Source organism: Schistocerca nitens, chromosome 3 (assembly GCF_023898315.1).
Source record: "Schistocerca nitens isolate TAMUIC-IGC-003100 chromosome 3, iqSchNite1.1, whole genome shotgun sequence".
Classification (NCBI taxonomy): Eukaryota; Metazoa; Arthropoda; class Insecta; order Orthoptera; family Acrididae; genus Schistocerca; species Schistocerca nitens.
This window is the reverse complement of record NC_064616.1, coordinates 505938375-505956372: the sequence shown is the minus strand read 5'-3', so window position 1 is coordinate 505956372 and position 17998 is coordinate 505938375. Positions and strand designations below refer to the sequence as shown.

Here is a 17998-nt window from a genome sequence, read left to right as displayed (position 1 = left end):
TAAACCCTTTAATTTGAAATGACGCAAATTTTCCAAGTATGTAAACAAACGTTTCTAGATCTGTGCCGTCGATCGGACCACAGCAGGATGAGAGCAGTTCCACCTATTTCCAGTTTCTGAAGCTTGTGGGCCATGGTGGGGAAAGTGACATGAGCAAGTAAGTAGGCTTTCATTAATCTTTCGCAACTTACTCGTAAGTTTGCAAGGTATTGTGCACGTTGGGTGCCTTCACATGTAAGTTGACTTACGCGAATGGTGGTGGGGGTATGCACATGTAAGAAATTCCTGCCAATGGAAACCTGGCTATAGATTATGACGTAACGGTGCTTTCATTGATCGGTAGCGATGTAGGCAGTAGGTGTTACCTCTGGTTGTTTGATTACCTGTGGCAGAAGTTTTGTTTACTGCGTTGATAGTTCGGTGATGATTAGAATGGGCTAAACTTTGCTTATAATTTATTTTTACATTATTTTTTTGTGTTAGGTTCATTGTTATACTGTGTTTGCACCTAGGATAAGTTATATTAAACCATTTTTGCATTAATGAACTAAAAATTGTCGTTTGACAATGTACCCCGGTTGGAAGATTTAATGGTCCGAAAGACTCCCATAGCAAACAGCTTGCGAAGTGGAGATTCGTGAAAAAACACTGTTTAGCGCAAGTATATATTCTGGTTCCGATTACAAGCGATAAACTTTGGTATTAGGGTTTCCGCATTTATCGGTTTTGTTGCTACAAGTGGAGTGGGAATGCGGTTTGAGCATCCGTGGGATGCTGTACGTCTAATTGCGACGAGGACCAGCGGCAACATCTGAAGCGGACACGAAGTATTACGCAAAAGTCAGCGAGCGCTGAAGGTATTCCACATATTAATCTAGCAGAACCCCTGCTTATGAACTTAAGCTATTAGATTAGTTTGCGAAGTTCTCCGAATAGTGAAAATTATACATTCACATGTAGGGTTGCATTTTGTTTTGTATATGCAACTTGCGCCATCGTAACAGAAATTATACCTCTTCCCGTTTTTACGTAGACATGTATTATGCTATTTAGAAATCAGTAATGTTTTATGGCACACACTGGGTATTGCTTGTAGACGCCTTCACTAGTGCACTATTACCTAATGTTGTGAACCGAGAGCCGCAAGCTATTTATAGATCTTTTTAAAATATTTTCTTCCATTTTCTAGTTTTCAAATAACAGTGAATTATAGTGGTGGTAATATCTAGTCGAACATAGTTTTAATTAGTGGTATTGGCTTTTCACATTCAGGCAATGCACGCCATTGAAGGGGTATCCATGCCTTTTCCTGCCAAAATATTTTTTCGTAACATGAGATGGTTTACTTAAGAAATTTTCTGCTTTCAGCTATTTGTATATGTATCAGGGAAAATAATGCGATGGCCTTTAATATATTTCAAGGGTGTACTGTGGAGAAGAGCCTGGAAACTTAATTTCTATGCTTCAGTGTTTTTCATTTGTGTTCATTCAAAATTCACCTAAATTTTTTGGTTGCTTCTTAACTGACATAAGTATAAATTTTTGAGGATTTAGTATATTCCATTTTGAAATTTATTGATTTTTTTTCCCATCTGATACAGATGATTTTGTGTGTGTGTGTGTGTGTGTGTGTGTGTGTGTTTTTAGTAGATGAACTTATGGTACTATTTAGTTTCTCAAATTAAATATGATCTGTTCTAGTACTTACCTTCCGCTTTGTGTAGATGTAGGCTACAGTTGCTATGGACTGTGAACAAAATAGCAAACTAAAAGTATGATGTTTGTACAGTCTTTAACCATTCTAGCATTGAAAGAAGGTGTTTTGGAGTGAAAGCAGTAGGGGTGTGGGGGAGTGCATTTTAGATTATAATTTTCTCTATGAAACACAGCAAGTATGTTGGACAAAAGTTCTACTAAAAAACAAAGTCAAATTTTACATTTCATTTAAAATAGGCTGTATTTCTGTTGAAATATAGATACATCTGCTATAGTGTTCTTTTCAACAGGGAATGAGGTGCCTTTTAACTCCTGAATATTTCTTTGGATGGAAATACAGCCAAATTTTTGAGAAATATATTAGGTCACATGAATTTTACTTAGTAATTTTTTGTTTTTGTCTTCTACTTTCCTTGCAAAGAAGTCTTTGTTGCCATTTTCTGCAAACTCCCCGGGTGTGAAAAATTGTTAATTTATAGCCCTTAAACTATTATTAGTCAATTCATATATTCGTAATCATATTTATCTTTAAAAGAGCTTCAGTGTTTTACCTCTCAGAAGATTCAACCAATATAACTTTTCATGCAGCTTTGGATTGATTGATTTTTTTTTTTTTTTTTAAATATATGTAAAAGGCACGTAGGAATCATGTCCTAAATTCAGTGGTACAGAATTTTATTGAAAAAGCCCAAACACATTTTGAAAAAGAAAACCTGAAGGTCAATATTAACAAAACTAATTTAATTTATTTTAAGACAAGTGGCTCAAATAAAAATTCTGTTGTAAATGAGGACATTCAGGAAAACACCTGTTCAGAATGTAAATTTCTGGGGATATATATATAGATGACAGACTTTCATGGAATCAGCAAATAGATCATGCCTGTGGTAAAATAACATCTAGTCTGTATTTACTAAGGAGATTAGTTCAATATCTAGATATTAAAGCAATAAAAATAGCGTATTTTTGGTTGGTGTAGCCCCATCTATCTCATGGAATTGTATTGTGGGGTGGGTGTAGCCAGTACAATATAAGAAGGGTATTTGTATTGCAGAAAAGAGTAATAAGAACTATGGCAAAAGTAAGACCCAGAACTTCATGCAAAAACCTGTTTATTAATTTTAATATTATGACTGTCTATGCAGTATATATGTTGCAATCAATGTTATTAGTGAAAAAAGACAAAAAAGTGACAAACAGTAATACGGAAATCCATGATTATGATACAAGGCACAAATCAGACTTTCATATGGTGAGTAGAAGATTGAATCTAACAACAAATACCTCATTCATTAATGGAGCAATATTTTATAATTCTCTGCCAAACAACCTGAAACAGCTTTCTGGTAGAATTCTTAAAAATGAGTTAAAAATGCCTTATATTGAAGTGCCCATACAGTATGGTGCTGAAATGATTTGACCTCAGGAATGCTATGTTAAATATACTTAAATGATCTTTTACTTAATAGCATGTAATCTATATATATTGTGTATCAATAATCTAAATGTAATTACTGTAACATTGCCCATTCATGTTAAATACATGTTTCGAGCTGTAAGATAATAAATATATACCCATTGTTAATTTTGGCCCACCTTTGGAAGTGTTTTTATTCAATTCAACATACAAAGAAACATCATCAGTTTGTTTCTTTAGTCTTCTGTGAAACCATATGAATGAATATCCAAAAGCTTTTGTGACGTTTGCTTTATTAAAAGCTGTGGCTCTTGGTAAGCTAGTGTTTTCGTATGTGACCTGTTTGTACCAACTCATGAAATCCTTGACCCAGTCTATTTCAGCTTTTTCTTTGTTTCATACCAATTTCTTTGTGTGTACTGTTACCTATATCAATACTTTGTGAAGGGTGTGGCAGAAGGTACATCCCACTGTACCAGTTGCTAGGGCATTCTTGTTCCATTCATGTATGGAGCATGTGAAGAATGACTGTTTAAATGCCTCTGCACTTGCTAAAATTAGTCTGTGTCCTCACAATCTGTATGGGAGTGATATTTAGGATGTTGTTGTATATTCATAGAGTCATCATTTAAAGCCAGTTCTTGAAGCTTTGTTAGGCATAGTCCATATCAATTCAGGCAGGCTAGGAAAAAAATCTTACCTTCATAGTCTCTGATGTTACTGAATTTAACATATGTTAAAATGAAGGACTAAGTAAGGAACACACACTTTTTTTTATTTTCTCCAAAAAAAAAATATGCTCAGAGATATAGCCTTCCAAAGATGACACTGCGCATACCATTTTGATGATGCGAATTTTGGAAAAAATTTTAAAATGCTGTATCTCTGGAACAGTTCTAGATATTTTGATTTTTTTTTTTTTAAAGATAATTGCTTTATGATTACAAAGGAATCCTCCATTTGGACATACCTGTCAAAGTTTTTACTATAGCATTCTGAACTTTTTTATAATTTATGGAATTTTTTTTCTGTTGATTAGTACCATATAGTTCTACATTGCTTGAAAGGAAAGCTTCCACTTTTAGGTTGAACAGGTTTTATAAACAATTGAAATTTTTGCCATACATAAAACTGTTTCATTACCACATTATCACATAACATTCTCATAAAAATCAAAACCTAGCCTTATTTAACATAATTTTAGTTTTGAAAGATGAGTAAGAGACTCGTTTTTCAAACTTTTTAAATGGTTACAAAATGTATGTGAAAGGTCCAAAGACTTCGAGGTTTCAATTGATGCAACTTCTATGCACTCTGTTTTGTACTGAAATTAGCCAGTCAATAAACTAAAAATGTGTACCACTGCTTCAGTATCTTCCTTTGATATTGAGTGATGCATTCCTGTTGAACCAATAGGAACTGGAGCACTTACAGTCTTCAAGTCATTGTGAACAGGAAGTGAGCACTGACGGCATTGTTGCTGTCCTTCAACTGGAAACCTATATCCAGCAGCTAGTCCATGTGCTAGCATAAAGTTCACTACAGTTTTGTTTAACTCTTAACTGGTATCTATAATTTCGGCAATCCACCAATCACTGTCATACACACATGCCAAAACCATCCCCCTTCTCAAATTGTGAATCTGAATATTATCCTGCTGTTTCTGAGGTGTTCGCAAAATGAATGAAATTTCTTCTTTCTTGCTCCTAAAAGTGCATGCAATATGAGTTTGCTCATCACTTTGAGTCCAAGAATGTCTTCTGAATTTCTTTGACAGGAATAGTTTGTACCATTCACCTTTTTTCTGCTCACAGAATTCTTCGATTTTTTTCTTTGGACTAAATAATGAGGGCTGTGGATGTGTAAGATTTCAGGACTCTCTTAAAATCCTCAGCATTCCGAATTGCAGCTGTATTTGGTGTGGAATTTCTCAAACCTTCTGGGAATCTAATTTTGGTCTTAAACAATTCCCAAGGTTGTAAGCTTTCTGATAAAATAAAAATGTTAATGAGTTTTCTGTGAAGGGACACAGATAAATCTGAAATAAAAGAAAGCTTTTTACTGTGATGAAAAATGTTTCATTCCTAGTAAGTGAATCTGGGCCTGACGCCTAGTGCCTCAGATTTTCATGATTCTTTTTTTTGTTGCCTTTTCCATCTTAATAACCATTGTAAAATTTCTTCCATGTGTTTCATATAGTTTTTGAAGGAAAAACTGTCTGAAACTTTCCATTCAGATTACATTACTGTAGGAAAAAACCCAGAAGTTAGCTAATTTTCGAAAAATAACTGCCATAATTTTTCCAGATAACAGAAAAAGAATGTCTCTTTATGGGAAAAATAACTGTGCTCGACTTCTGGTAATGTAGAAAATCAACTTAAATTGTTATGGCTAAACAGTAATTTCTTAAGTATTCAAAATACTTTTAGGCAGAGCTGTTATCAGGCCAGTTTTTTAATTGAAACTCAAATATGATGCCATTAAAAACAAAAAAACAGCCTGGGTTTTGACAGATGTAGGATTATCATTTGTATAGTAAAGTATCTGTAACATTGTTCAGAAGGTTTTTTAAAGCACGTTATGTAGACTGCTAAACTTTAGTGCATGCATCATGTTTTGTTGAAATAATAAAAGTTCAGAGACTAAAGTTATGATTTTAACTGAAATGTTTTCATTACTAATAGTAACTTTGTTCAGGAGTATCAAATGAGCATATTTAAATCACAATTATTCTACACAGATAGATGTTTAAATTTAAATTGTACATGTTCAGCAGTGAAGATTGTTGGAGCTCTCAAGTGAAAGTTTTAATAGCATATCTGTTTTGAATCCACAGTGATAGGTTATGTTAACTTCATATTGTGTTCATTAAAGTAATATATTCTTCCTAATGTTCTTGACACAGGTAGACCAACAGGACATAAAATGTTTTCCAGTGACACAAAACGAGAATCTTCCTTCTCAGGCCAAAAGAATAACACTGATGGTCTAGATGGGTGTAGAAAAAGTAGTTCACGATCGCCTTCTTAATCACATACACTCCTGACAAAGGCAGAGTACCACCTGTTGTCATATACAGCTGCCACAAAAGAGTTTTGTTGAGGATGGGTATGTTTCCATTGCGTGCCATTTTCATTGATTGAGAAGGTCAAGGAAGGCTTTCAAGAACCAGTTACTTTTCTGATTTTTAATGAATCACAGGAAAGTGGTTTGTAATTGTGAAAATTTCTGGTACCAGGTATTGTGTGTGTTGTCAAAGATCTCTACATTGATTTTCTCTAAGAAATGGAAAAGTATATTTGTCAATATTAGCCTTGTAGAAATTGTAAACACCAGATGCAGCAGTTTTTTGCACATCATCCTCTAGTTGAAGATTAGCTTTTATCAACACATTTTACAGTTCCTTCCAATCCATCACACACAGATTTACCCTGGCTAGTAGCAAAAAAGGAAAGCAGAGAGTGAATGGAAAAATCATTTTTGTGTTCACACACAATTTAAAACTTTTTCAGTTTTTATATTCAGCAGCACATCCATCTGTGAAATAATGCAGTTTCTTGACTCGTGAGTAGTGTTCAGCCAACCACTTAACCATTTCTTTCTGCACAGCATTTACAAGTCCTACATCATGATCCATATCATCACTTCTAGAGCAATGATTTGGTATTATCAAATTATTTTCCTCATTTATTATGTAAACACAAATGGGACAGATTGTACAGCTGCTTCTTGTCCAGTGGCAACTCAGAATTTCATTCTGAATTAGCAAATTTGAATAATAGAATTGCTTTTTTTGGGATTAGATTTTCTTTCAAATTTTTAACGGCCCTTGCCTGACTCTTAGATGTAAATGAGTGTGGTTTAAGAGCCGGTAATTTTGTTCCCAACAAATCAGTGTATTCATCAACAGTTGTAGACTGCTTTACCAATTTAGTCTGATGGTGTGTGTTAGTCCACTGGCTGTACTCAATTTGATCATCAGCATCTTTGTAAGATAATTTTGCTTTCAAAAATTCCAACAATTTGTCATCACTGGGACAATCATCACAGTGATTAAGCATACAGTCATAGTTTTCAGAGTCACATACAAGAAATTTTCCAAGTTCTTTATGTGTTTCTTGAATCTGTGTGTTGTGCATCCAAAAGCATTTTACATTTTGGTGGACACACACACACACACTCACTCACTCACTCTGAATGAATGCCAGCAGCACCAGCTAAAATACACCATTTCAGGCTCAGTGAACAAAATACAGAGAAACCAATGTTAATGTTTGGGTTGTACCATTTACAGCAATAAAATAGTTTCCTTAGGTTGCAGAGGATGAGTCTTTTTTGCCAATACATATTCTTCTGAATGCAAACTTGGTGTTTTGCTCCTGGTAATGTTAGAGTATATTCATAATTTTGCTAAAAATCCGTGACAAACTTTAAAACTTCATCAATGATCATTTTACCTCTTTTTGACTTAGAAGTTGATAAAGTATCTATCTCTATATTCAGTATCCTTGCCTATTGGACTTCATACTCACTAGCATTGAATTCTGACATTATTTTTTCATTTGCCCTTGGGGGAGGAGCTAAGGTGAAAACTTGAATTTCTTAATCTCCTTACACCAACCACTTTTTCTTTAATCAACAGTGTAATAGCATCAGTATCTTTGGCTTTCTTCACAATTTCATAATCCATTTTATCCTCTCTACTGTCAGATTTCAACACTGCAATCCAATGGCTGGTACACTTACTGTCATATGGCATGAATGTCTGGGAGACCCCAAAGGGCATGTTCGACTTCCTAATTGGAAAGGTGTCACGTTTATGTTGGAGATGATGATTGAAGGGAGAGAGTTAAACCCGGTGTCGGCACATAGCCTCCTACTCTTGAAGAGCACCAAGGGGACTGCCAAGCTTAATGTTTCCAGCCGATGGATGGATCACCATTAACTCACGCCCTTACTTCAGGAGACATTGTGGAGAGGTTTATTATTTAAGCTAAGACATTGGTGCAAAGTCTGATGATCAGAAACTTAGCACCACCACCTCTCCTTCCTCTGCCAGCCACATACTGGCAGTTGAAATTTCTTCCACCAACAGAATTCGAGCCGGCTTACCTGTTGTAATTTTCTTTCTGACTTTACTGCTTAAATAAATAGTCTCGTTAACGTCTGGAAAAAACTGAATAAAAAACTTCATATACGCTTGAGGTATCGGTATTTCTGTAGGTAAATGACCACTTTAAGTTCTTATGTATGGGCCAATTTACAAATTTTCATGAAAATCTGAGCTGGAGGGTTACAAATCCTAGAATTATTCGCTGATTTGATGTGGAATGACCCTTTTGCAAATTGAGAAATATTGCATCTACCTGACTGCCTTGATCCATGGCTTTCAGGCCGTCATACGAGAAAGGTGAGAGTTGGGTTCCACTTGATTTGTGTGTGCAAAATTCTGTGCTTCTTTGCATACAGAAAGTCATTCTGTTGGAGATAACTCATTATGTTTTAGCTCAGAATATCTTCTAAGTTTCTTCAAGAAATTGATTTCGGGGATGTTTGACAGAGTTTTTATGGCTCACTTGTGCTACCCTTCTTGTAGACAAGTTTGATCTGTGCTTTCTTTCAGCTACTGGGTACAGTTTTTTGTTCTAGAAATATGTGATGATTATAGTTAACATGGTCTAACTCAGTCACAAACTTAATCTGACTTTTTTCCTTAAAACAGACTCATCCATGTACTCTCCGGCTTTTTCTTTTGAACGGATCTCAGCAATTTTTTTCTCCTACACTTACGAAATGGTTGTTAAATACATTAGCTACTTACGTACTGTTGGTTAGAATGGTCTCATTCTCTTTAATAGTAATACTACTTACCCCAGCGATTACTTTTCCTGTCTTCCTTCTAACAACATTCGATATTGATTTTATTTTATTGCTGGAGTTGTTAATTTCTTCTCTAACATACATATTTCTTGATTTCCTTACAACTTTTCACAGTGTGTTACAATAATTTTTATAGTGTAAAACTACTTATGGATCTTTACTAGTTCTTGCTGTCTCATACAGTTTTCCTTTTCTTTCTGAAGACACTTTAATACCTGTAGTAATTCAAGGTTTCTGAGAAAAGTGTGTGGTGTTGCATTTACTAATTTTCTTTGGGAGACAATGTTCAAAAAGGGATATAAACTTATCAAGAAATTTGTTGCATTTATCATTAGCATTTGGCTAACATTTCTTAAACTTTCTCTGAAGTGCTCTATAGATACCAGGATGAGCAACCTCACACTTTTACTTAATGGTTTCTGAAGTGTACACCCTGTTAGGTTTTGTAAGTTAATCAGTTGTGCATCCTGGTCTGACAATCCATTTACCACAGGGAAAGCATGTGTTTGTCTTACATCCTCTTTCTGTGCAAAAACATTATCTATTAGAGTGCTACTGTCATGAACTATACATGTAGGGAAATTGACCACTGATTTTAAGTTATATGTTGTTAATAACACTTCTAGTTCAGTTTTCCTATCAAAATTACTTAGAAAATTTACATTGATACCACCACAGATTAATAACTGCTTCTTTTTGTCTGACAGACAGCATAATAGGGAGTCAAACTTTTTTATGAATAGCTCCCAGTCTTCTAATGGGGACCAGTACACTGTTGCTAATATCAATACTACATTATCTAGCTGAAGTTCACATGCACAAACCTCAAAGTGCTGATCAACACAAAATTTGCTTACTTCTACAGTTTTGTATTTATACCCTTGTTTTACGAAAATGGCAACTCCTCCTTTATCCATCCTAGATCTACAAGTGCACGGGTTCTCTTTATCTTAAGTGAAGATACACGATAACATCCGAATGTCTGAATGACAGTGTAATAGTGTGAATAGTGTAACTGCAGCTCCACAAATTTCACATTTTCCATCAGTGAGGAAAGTTGTTCTGAAAGCAATTGTAAAAAAATAATGACATTTGAAATTTTTTTTTATTAGTCATGTTGGATATGAGTGGAAAAACAAACACCGAGAAAGAATACTTTGCAGAAGTTTTAGACTTTGACTCAGAAAATGATTCTGTTGAGCATCTCAGCAGAATTTCACAGATCTCGGCAGAGAAGGCACATATTTCCACAGAGAAAACTTCTCTTGCAGTGAAAAGGTGGAACATCTAAAAGTTGCAATAATCATTATTGTTTGTAGTAAAAATGGTTCAAATGGCTCTGAGCACTACGGGACTCAACTGCTATGGTCATCAGTCCCCTAGAACTTAGAACTACTTAAACCTAACTAACCTAAGGACATCACACACATCCATGCCCGAGGCAGGATTCGAACCTGCGACCGTAGCAGTCGCACGGTTCCTGACTGCGCGCCTAGAACCGCGAGACCAGCGCGGCCGGCATTTGTAGTAAATAATCATATTAAAATAATCATTTCAAATAAACAATTTGTCTAATTAACTTGTTTTACTTGTAACTACACATCTGTAACATACAACAGAAATTCTCTGCATGTATTTAAAATCAAATTAAATTTATAATTACATTAAGCTCTTCTAAGGTCACAGATGTGGGGAAAAAATCCTATACCAGACCTTACATATCAACACAATTATAGAATTAACTGCAAAAATATTCAAAACAGGTGGAAAAGTTTTGTCAAACTAGTAACGTTTCACTGCCTCTCTCTTGCACTTCTTAGAGAAATGATACAGATTTCATAATTACAGGTCAGTATTTATGTAACTATAAGTAAGCTATACATCACATCTTTCAAAGTTTTCTACAAGATATTAATTTGAGATAGTATTGAGTATGTCTCTAAATGTTGTTGTTGTGGTCTTCAGTCCTGAGACTGGTTTGACGCAGCTCTCCATGCTACCCTATCCTGTACAAGCTTCTTCATCTCCCAGTACTTCCTGCAACCCACATCCTTCTGAATCTGCTTAGTGTATTCATCTCTTGGTCTCCCTCTACAATTTTTACCCTCCACGCTGCCCTCCAATGCTAAATTTGTGATCCCTTGATACCTCAAAACATGTCCTACTAACCGGTTCCTTCTTTTTGTCAAGTTGTGCCACAAACTCCTCTTCTCCCCAATGCTATTCAATACCTCCTCATTAGTTATGTGATCTGCCCATCTAATCTTGAGCATTCTTCTGTAGCACCACATTTTGAAAGCTTCTATTCTCTTCTTGTCTAAACTATTTATTGTCCATGTTTCACTTCCACACATGGCTACACTCCATACAAATACTTTCAGAAACGACTTCCTGACACTTAAATCTATACTCGATGTTAACAAATTTCTCTTCTTCAGAAACACTTTCTTTGCCATTGCCGGTCTACATTTTATATCTTCTCTACTTCGACTATCATCAGTTATTTTGCTCCCCAAATAGCAAAACTCCTTTACTACTTTAAGTGTCTCATTTCCTAATCTAATTCCCTGAGCATCACCTGACTTAATTCGAATGCATTCCATTATCCTTGTTTTGCTTTTGGTGATGTTCATCTTATATCCTCCTTTCAAGACACTGTCCATTCCATTCAACTGCTCTTCCAAGTCCTTTGCTGTCTATGATAGAATTACAATGTCATCGGCGAACCTCAAAGTTTTTATTTCTTCTCCATGGATTTTAATACCTATTTTTCTTTTGTTTCCTTTACTGCTTGCTCAATATATAGATTGAATAACACCGGGGAGAGGCCACAATCCTGTCTCACTCACTTCCCAACCACTGCTTCCCTTTCATGCCCCCTGACTCTTATAACTGCCATCTGGTTTCTGTACAAATTGTAAATAGCCTTTCGCTCCCTGTATTTTACCCCTGCCACCTTTAGAATTTGAAAGAGAGTATTCCAGTCAACATTGTCAAAAGCTTTCTCTAAGTCTACAAAGGTTTGCCTTTCCTTAATCATTCTTCTAAGATAAGTCGTAAGGTCAGTGTTGCCTCACGTGTACCAATATTTCTACGGAATCCAAACTGATCTTCCCCCAGGTCGGCTTCTACCAGTTTTTCCATTCGTCTGTAAAGGATTCGCGTTAGTATTTTGCAGCTGTGACTTATTAAACTGATAGTTCGGTAATTTTCACATCTGTCGACACCTGCTTTCTTTGGGATTGGAATTATTATATTCTTCTTGAAGTCTGAGGGTATTTCGCCTGTCTCGTACATCTTGCTCACCAGATGGTAGAGTTTTGTCAGGACTGGCTCTCCCAAGGCCATCAGTAGTTCTAATGGAATGTTGTCTATTCCCGGGGCCTTGTTTCGACTCAGGTCTTTCAGTGCTCTGTCAAACTCTTCACACAGTATCGTATCTCCCATTTCATCTTCATCTACATCCTCTTCCATTTCCATAATATTGTCCTCAAGTACATCGCCCTTGTGTAGACCCTCTATATACTCCTTCCACCTTTCTGCTTACCGAGCGAGGTGGCGCAGTGGTTAGCACACTGGACTCGCATTCGGGAGGACGACGGTTCAATCCCGTCTCCGGCCATCCTGATTTAGGTTTTCCGTGATTTCCCTAAATCGCTTCAGGCAAATGCCGGGATGGTTCCTTTGAAACGGCACAGCCGATTTCCTTCCCCCATCCTTCCCTCACCCGAGCTTGCGCTCCGTCTCTAATGACCTCGTTGTCGACGGGACGTTAAACGCTAATCTCCTCCTCCTCCTCCTCCTCCTCCTCCTTTCTGCTTTCCCATCTTTGCTTAGAACTGGGTTTCCATCTGAGCTCTTGATATTCATACAAGTGGTTCTCTTTTCTCCAAAGGTCTCTTCAATTTTCCTGTAGGCAGTATCTATCTTACCCCTAGTGAGATAAGCCTCTACATCCTTACATTTGTCCTCTAGCCATCCCTGTTTAGCCATTTTGCACTTCCTGTTGATCTCATTTTTGAGACGTCTGTATTCCTTTTTGCCTGCTTCATTTACTGCATTTTTATATTTTCTCCTTTCGTCAATTAAGTTCAATGTTTCTTCTGTTACCCAAGGAGTTCTACTAGCCCTCGTCTTTTTACCTACTTGATCCTCTGCTGCCTTCACTACTTCATCCCTCAGAGCTACCCATTCTTCTTCTACTGTACTTCTTTCCCCCATTCTTGTCAATTGTTCCCTTATGCTCTCCCTGAAACTCTGTACATCCTCTGGTTCTTTCAGTTTATCCAGATCCCTTCTCCTTAAATTCCCACCTTTTTGCACTTTCTTCAGTTTTAATCTACAGGTCATAACTAATAGATTGTGGTCAGAGTCCACATCTGCCCCTGGAAATGTCTTACAATTTAAAACCTGGTTCCTAAATCTCTGTCTTACCATTATATAATCTATCTGGTACCTTCTAATATCTCCAGGATTCTTCCATGTATACAACCTTCTTTTATTATTCTTGAACCAAGTGTTAGCTATGATTAAGTTATGCTCTGTACAAAATTCTACCAGGTGGCGTCCTCTTTCATTTCTCTCCCCCAATCCATATTCACCTACTATGTTTCCTTCTCTCCCTTTTCCTACTCTCGAATTCCAGTCACCCATGACTATTAAATTTTCGTCTCCCTTCACTACCTGAATAATTTCTTTTATCTCATCATACATTTCTTCAATTTCTTCTCCATCTGCAGAGCTAGTTGGCATATAAACTTGTACTACTGTAGTAGGCGTGGGCTTCGTGTCTATCTTGGCCACAATAATGCGTTCACTATGCTGTTTGTAGAAACTTACCTGCACTCCTATTTTTTTATTCATTATTAAACCTACTCCTTCATTACCCCTGTTTTATTTGTGTTTATAACCCTGTATTCACCTGACCAAAAGTCTTGTTCCTCCTGCCACCGAACTTCACAATTCCCACTGTATCTAACTTTAACCTATCCATTTCCCTAACCTACCTGCCCGATTAAGGGATCTGACATTCCATGCTCCGACCCGTAGAATGTCAGTTTTCTTTTTCCCGATAACGACGTCTTAATGAATAGTCCCCGCCCGGAGATCCGAATGGGGGACTATTTTACCTCCGGAATATTTTACCCAAGAGGACTCCATCATCATTTATCCATACAGTGAAGCTGCATACCCTCGGAAAAAATTACGGCCGTAGTTTCCCCTTGCTTTCAGCTGTTCGCAGTACCAGCACAGCAAGGCTGTTTTGGTTAATGTTGCAAGGCCAGGTCAGTCAATCATCCAGCCTGTTGCCCCTGCAACTACTGAAATGGCTGCTGCCCCTCTTCAGGAACCACACGTTTGTCTGGCCTCTCAACAGATAAACAGATACCCCTCCGTTGTGGTTGCACCTACGGTACGGCCATCTGTATCGCTGAGGCACGCAAGCCTCCCCACCAACAGCAAGGTCCATGGTTCATGGGGAAAGTTAAATACAATCAAAAATTTGTCATACCTATAACAGTGTCATGACACCAGTGTATAACAATATATCATTGCAGAGAGATGTAATCAATTGAGACTAAGCCAAATCACACTTTTTTATTTTTTTATCATCAATACTGTTGATAAATTACAAAACATTTATTTTTATGGTTTTCATCATAAAACAGTAGTCCCCTAATTTAATTTATTTTCAAAAAGATATGCTGCCCTACTTCAAAATTTAATAAACCCCTATTCTTCTCATCAATGTTTGTCACCTGGAAAATATCAAAGTCATCTAAGGAAAGCATTTATACATGTCAAGTGATGTGTAAATAAATAAACTGAAGCAACCTATGCAAACAACAAAAAATATTAATCAGAGGTCAACAATAAACTTCAGTATAGTGGTAGTAATTTATCTTTCCAAAGACCATTTTACAATGGTACAGGATTTGTCATTTAAAAATGTAGTATTCCATAAACTGAAGAATAGTCATTACAGACTATCAATTTCATACTATACGTAACAATACAATCCATAAAAATTTTCTGTGTCTCAGTACTGAAATTTCCTCAAATTAAGTCATCAAATAACACCATGGGCAATAGCACTGTGTAAACATTGTTGAAAGCAGTAGTCTGTTCAGACTATCTGTTCTACAGTGAATGACATATCAGCACATTTCATGAGGGTCCTACTAACTGCCCTTTATCACAAAAGAAAGTTCACTATTCACAATGAGGGCAGATGCTCACTGCAGAGCACAAAGTAGACTTACTGGTATCGGGGCTACATGGAAGAGAGAGGAAGGGCTTGCTGCTTACACACTGCCTCTTTGCTTACTGTAATTTGTGTGCTAGGAATTGGTTAGGGCCAGGAAGTGGACATTTTTACTAGTGATACTTCCAACAGTTTGAATTTCTCCCCATTGTAATTCCTGTTTAATTGGCCAATAGGTTACCAATTAAGCAGCAATGTGTTCTTATCCAATATTACATATAAAAGCATTGTTACTCAATAAATATTGTTTTATGGTTTGCAAAGTAAAAGTTTAGTTCTGTTTTCAATAGTGCATCTTTGTCAGTTAATATTAATTTAGGTAAATGAGATTTATTTAACCAATTAATTAGAAGATTCAACATCTGAATATACATAAACCACTCTATAAACATCAATTCTAAAAGAAGTAACAGTGCTGTAACCGGGTCGACAGAAGCGTCCGATCCCACGCGTCGGCTTTGACCCGTGGCGTAAGGGTGTTGTCGTGTGTGACGTCATGACGGCGCGGAGTTTGGTTTGAGTGTGGCTGTCTCCAGTTCTGTTTTATCTTATTTTATTTACTTTTCTGATCTGTTCGTTCTATCTCATGAGATCTTTTTTTAAATTTAAAAACACTTATTACTTATTTTAATTATCTGTTTCCTCCAATTTCTGTTTTAGTTTATTATATTTATCTTTCTGACCTGTTCGTTCTATCCTGTGAGATTTTTTTTTTTTTTTAAAGACAAAAAACACTAATCAGCTACTGAAGCATTTTTATCTTCTATGGGTTGCAGGGGTTACGACCCCTGGGGAGGTGGGTGGGTATTCACGCATGGCTGTCTTCACTTACACGTTGTATCTACGCAAGGCATCTAAATTTGTTTACATTTAGTTTGCCCCCCACCCAAAACACCCCATTTCCCGCGCTTGTCCCGTTAGTGTCATTAGGCTTCTTGTGGAAAGTGTGTGTGTTTCTTTTTGTTACCACCATATTTGTGACGTCATGAGTCAAAGCAGACGGGCGGGATCGGACGCTTCCGTATTTCCCTGTAACCTTAATGGCTGCATATGGAGCAGACTTCAGCGAAACCTTGGGTGTAGATTCAAAAACTTGATACATACCCTCAACCCATTGAAATAATTTATTTCAGGGATAATATATTACAATGTGGAATAATTGGTGCAATATAAGTGGTTTTCTTTTAGACTTGGGTAAAATGGCATGATGCAAAAAGAAGCACATTAAAACTAGAGGTGAGTGAAGAGGAAATTGTAACGGTCATAAAGTCAGTAAAAAATGGCATATCGCCTGGAACTGCTGCACATCTCTACGAGATGTTCTATACTGCTTATGCGTAATGCAGCAGATATTAAGCCGAGTGGTAGTAATCTGACAGCATCACCACCAAACTATCATCACTCAAACTATACATGTCAACACATTTTCACTGCTGATGGAGAATGTAAGCTTTACAATTACATTACTAACAGTTACTAAAATGAACAACTGACTTGAGAGAGAGAGAGAGAGAGAGAGAGAGAGAGAGAGAGAGAGAGAGAACCTATGTTTGCTTACACATAAGTTCCCTATTCATAGTGTAATCACTGGATGATTATGCACTGCAGAGCCAAAGGAACTGGTACACTTGCCTAATATTGTGTAGGCCCCCGCGAGCATGGAGAAGTCTCTCTATACAACGAGGCATGGACTCGACTAATGTCTGAAGTAGTGCTGGAGGAAATTGACACCATGAATCCTGCAGGACTGTCCATAAATCCGTAAGAGTACGAGGGGGTGGAGATCTGTTCTGAACAGCATGTTGCAAGGCATCCCAGATATGCTCAATAATGTTCATGTCTGGGAGTCTGGTGGCCAGCAGAAGTATTTAAACTCGGAAGAGTGTTCCTGGGGCCACTCTGAAGCAATCCTGGACATGTGGGGTGTTATATTGTCCTGCTGGAATTGCTCAAGTGTGTCGGAATGCACAATGGCGGTGAATGGATGCAGGTGATCATACAGGATACTTATGTATGTGTCACCTGTCACAGTCGTATCTAGACATATCGAAGGTCCAATATCACTCCAACTACACAAGTTCCACGCCATTACAAAGCCTCCACCAGCTTGAGTCCCCTGCTGACATGCAGGGTCCATGGATTCATGAGGAGGTCTCCATACCTGTACAAGTCCATCCACTCGATACAATTTGAAACGAGACTCCTGTGACCAGGCAACATGTTTCCAGTCATCAATGGTCCAGTGTTGACGGGCTCAGGCAAGGTGTAAAGCTTTGTGTCGTGCAGTCATCAAAGGTAACGAGTGGGACTTCAGCACTGAAAGCCCATATCAATAATGTTTCATTGAATGGTTCGCACGCTGACACTTGATGGCCCAGCATTGAAATCTGCAGCAATTTGCAGAAGGGTTACACTTCCGTCACATTAATCAATTCTCTTCAGTCACTGTTGGTCCCGTTCTTGCAGGACCTTTTTCTGGCTGCAGCGATGTCGAATATTTGATGTTTCACTGGATTACTGATATTCACGGTACACTCATGAAATGGCATACAGGAAAATCTCCACTTCATCGCTATCTAGGTGATGCTGTGTCCCATCGCTCGGGCACTGACTACAACACCACACTGAAACTAACTTAAATTTTGATAAACTGCCATTGTAGCAGCAGTAATTGATCTAAAACTGCACCAGATACTTGTTGTCTTATACAGGCAGTGCCG

The 17998-nt window shown here is 37.2% G+C and overlaps 1 protein-coding gene across 3 annotated transcripts in view; it reads left to right on the top strand.

Moving 5' to 3' along the window:
* Positions 1 to 400: 400 nt before the first annotated feature.
* LOC126248430 (uncharacterized) overlaps positions 401 to 17998 on the top strand; it is a 195638-nt gene continuing 178040 nt past the window's right edge. For all 3 annotated transcript variants that reach the window (XM_049949397.1, XM_049949396.1, XM_049949399.1), the window contains exon 1: positions 401 to 857. The gene's annotated coding sequence lies outside the window, so the exon portion shown is untranslated. The remainder of the gene's footprint in view (positions 858 to 17998) is intronic.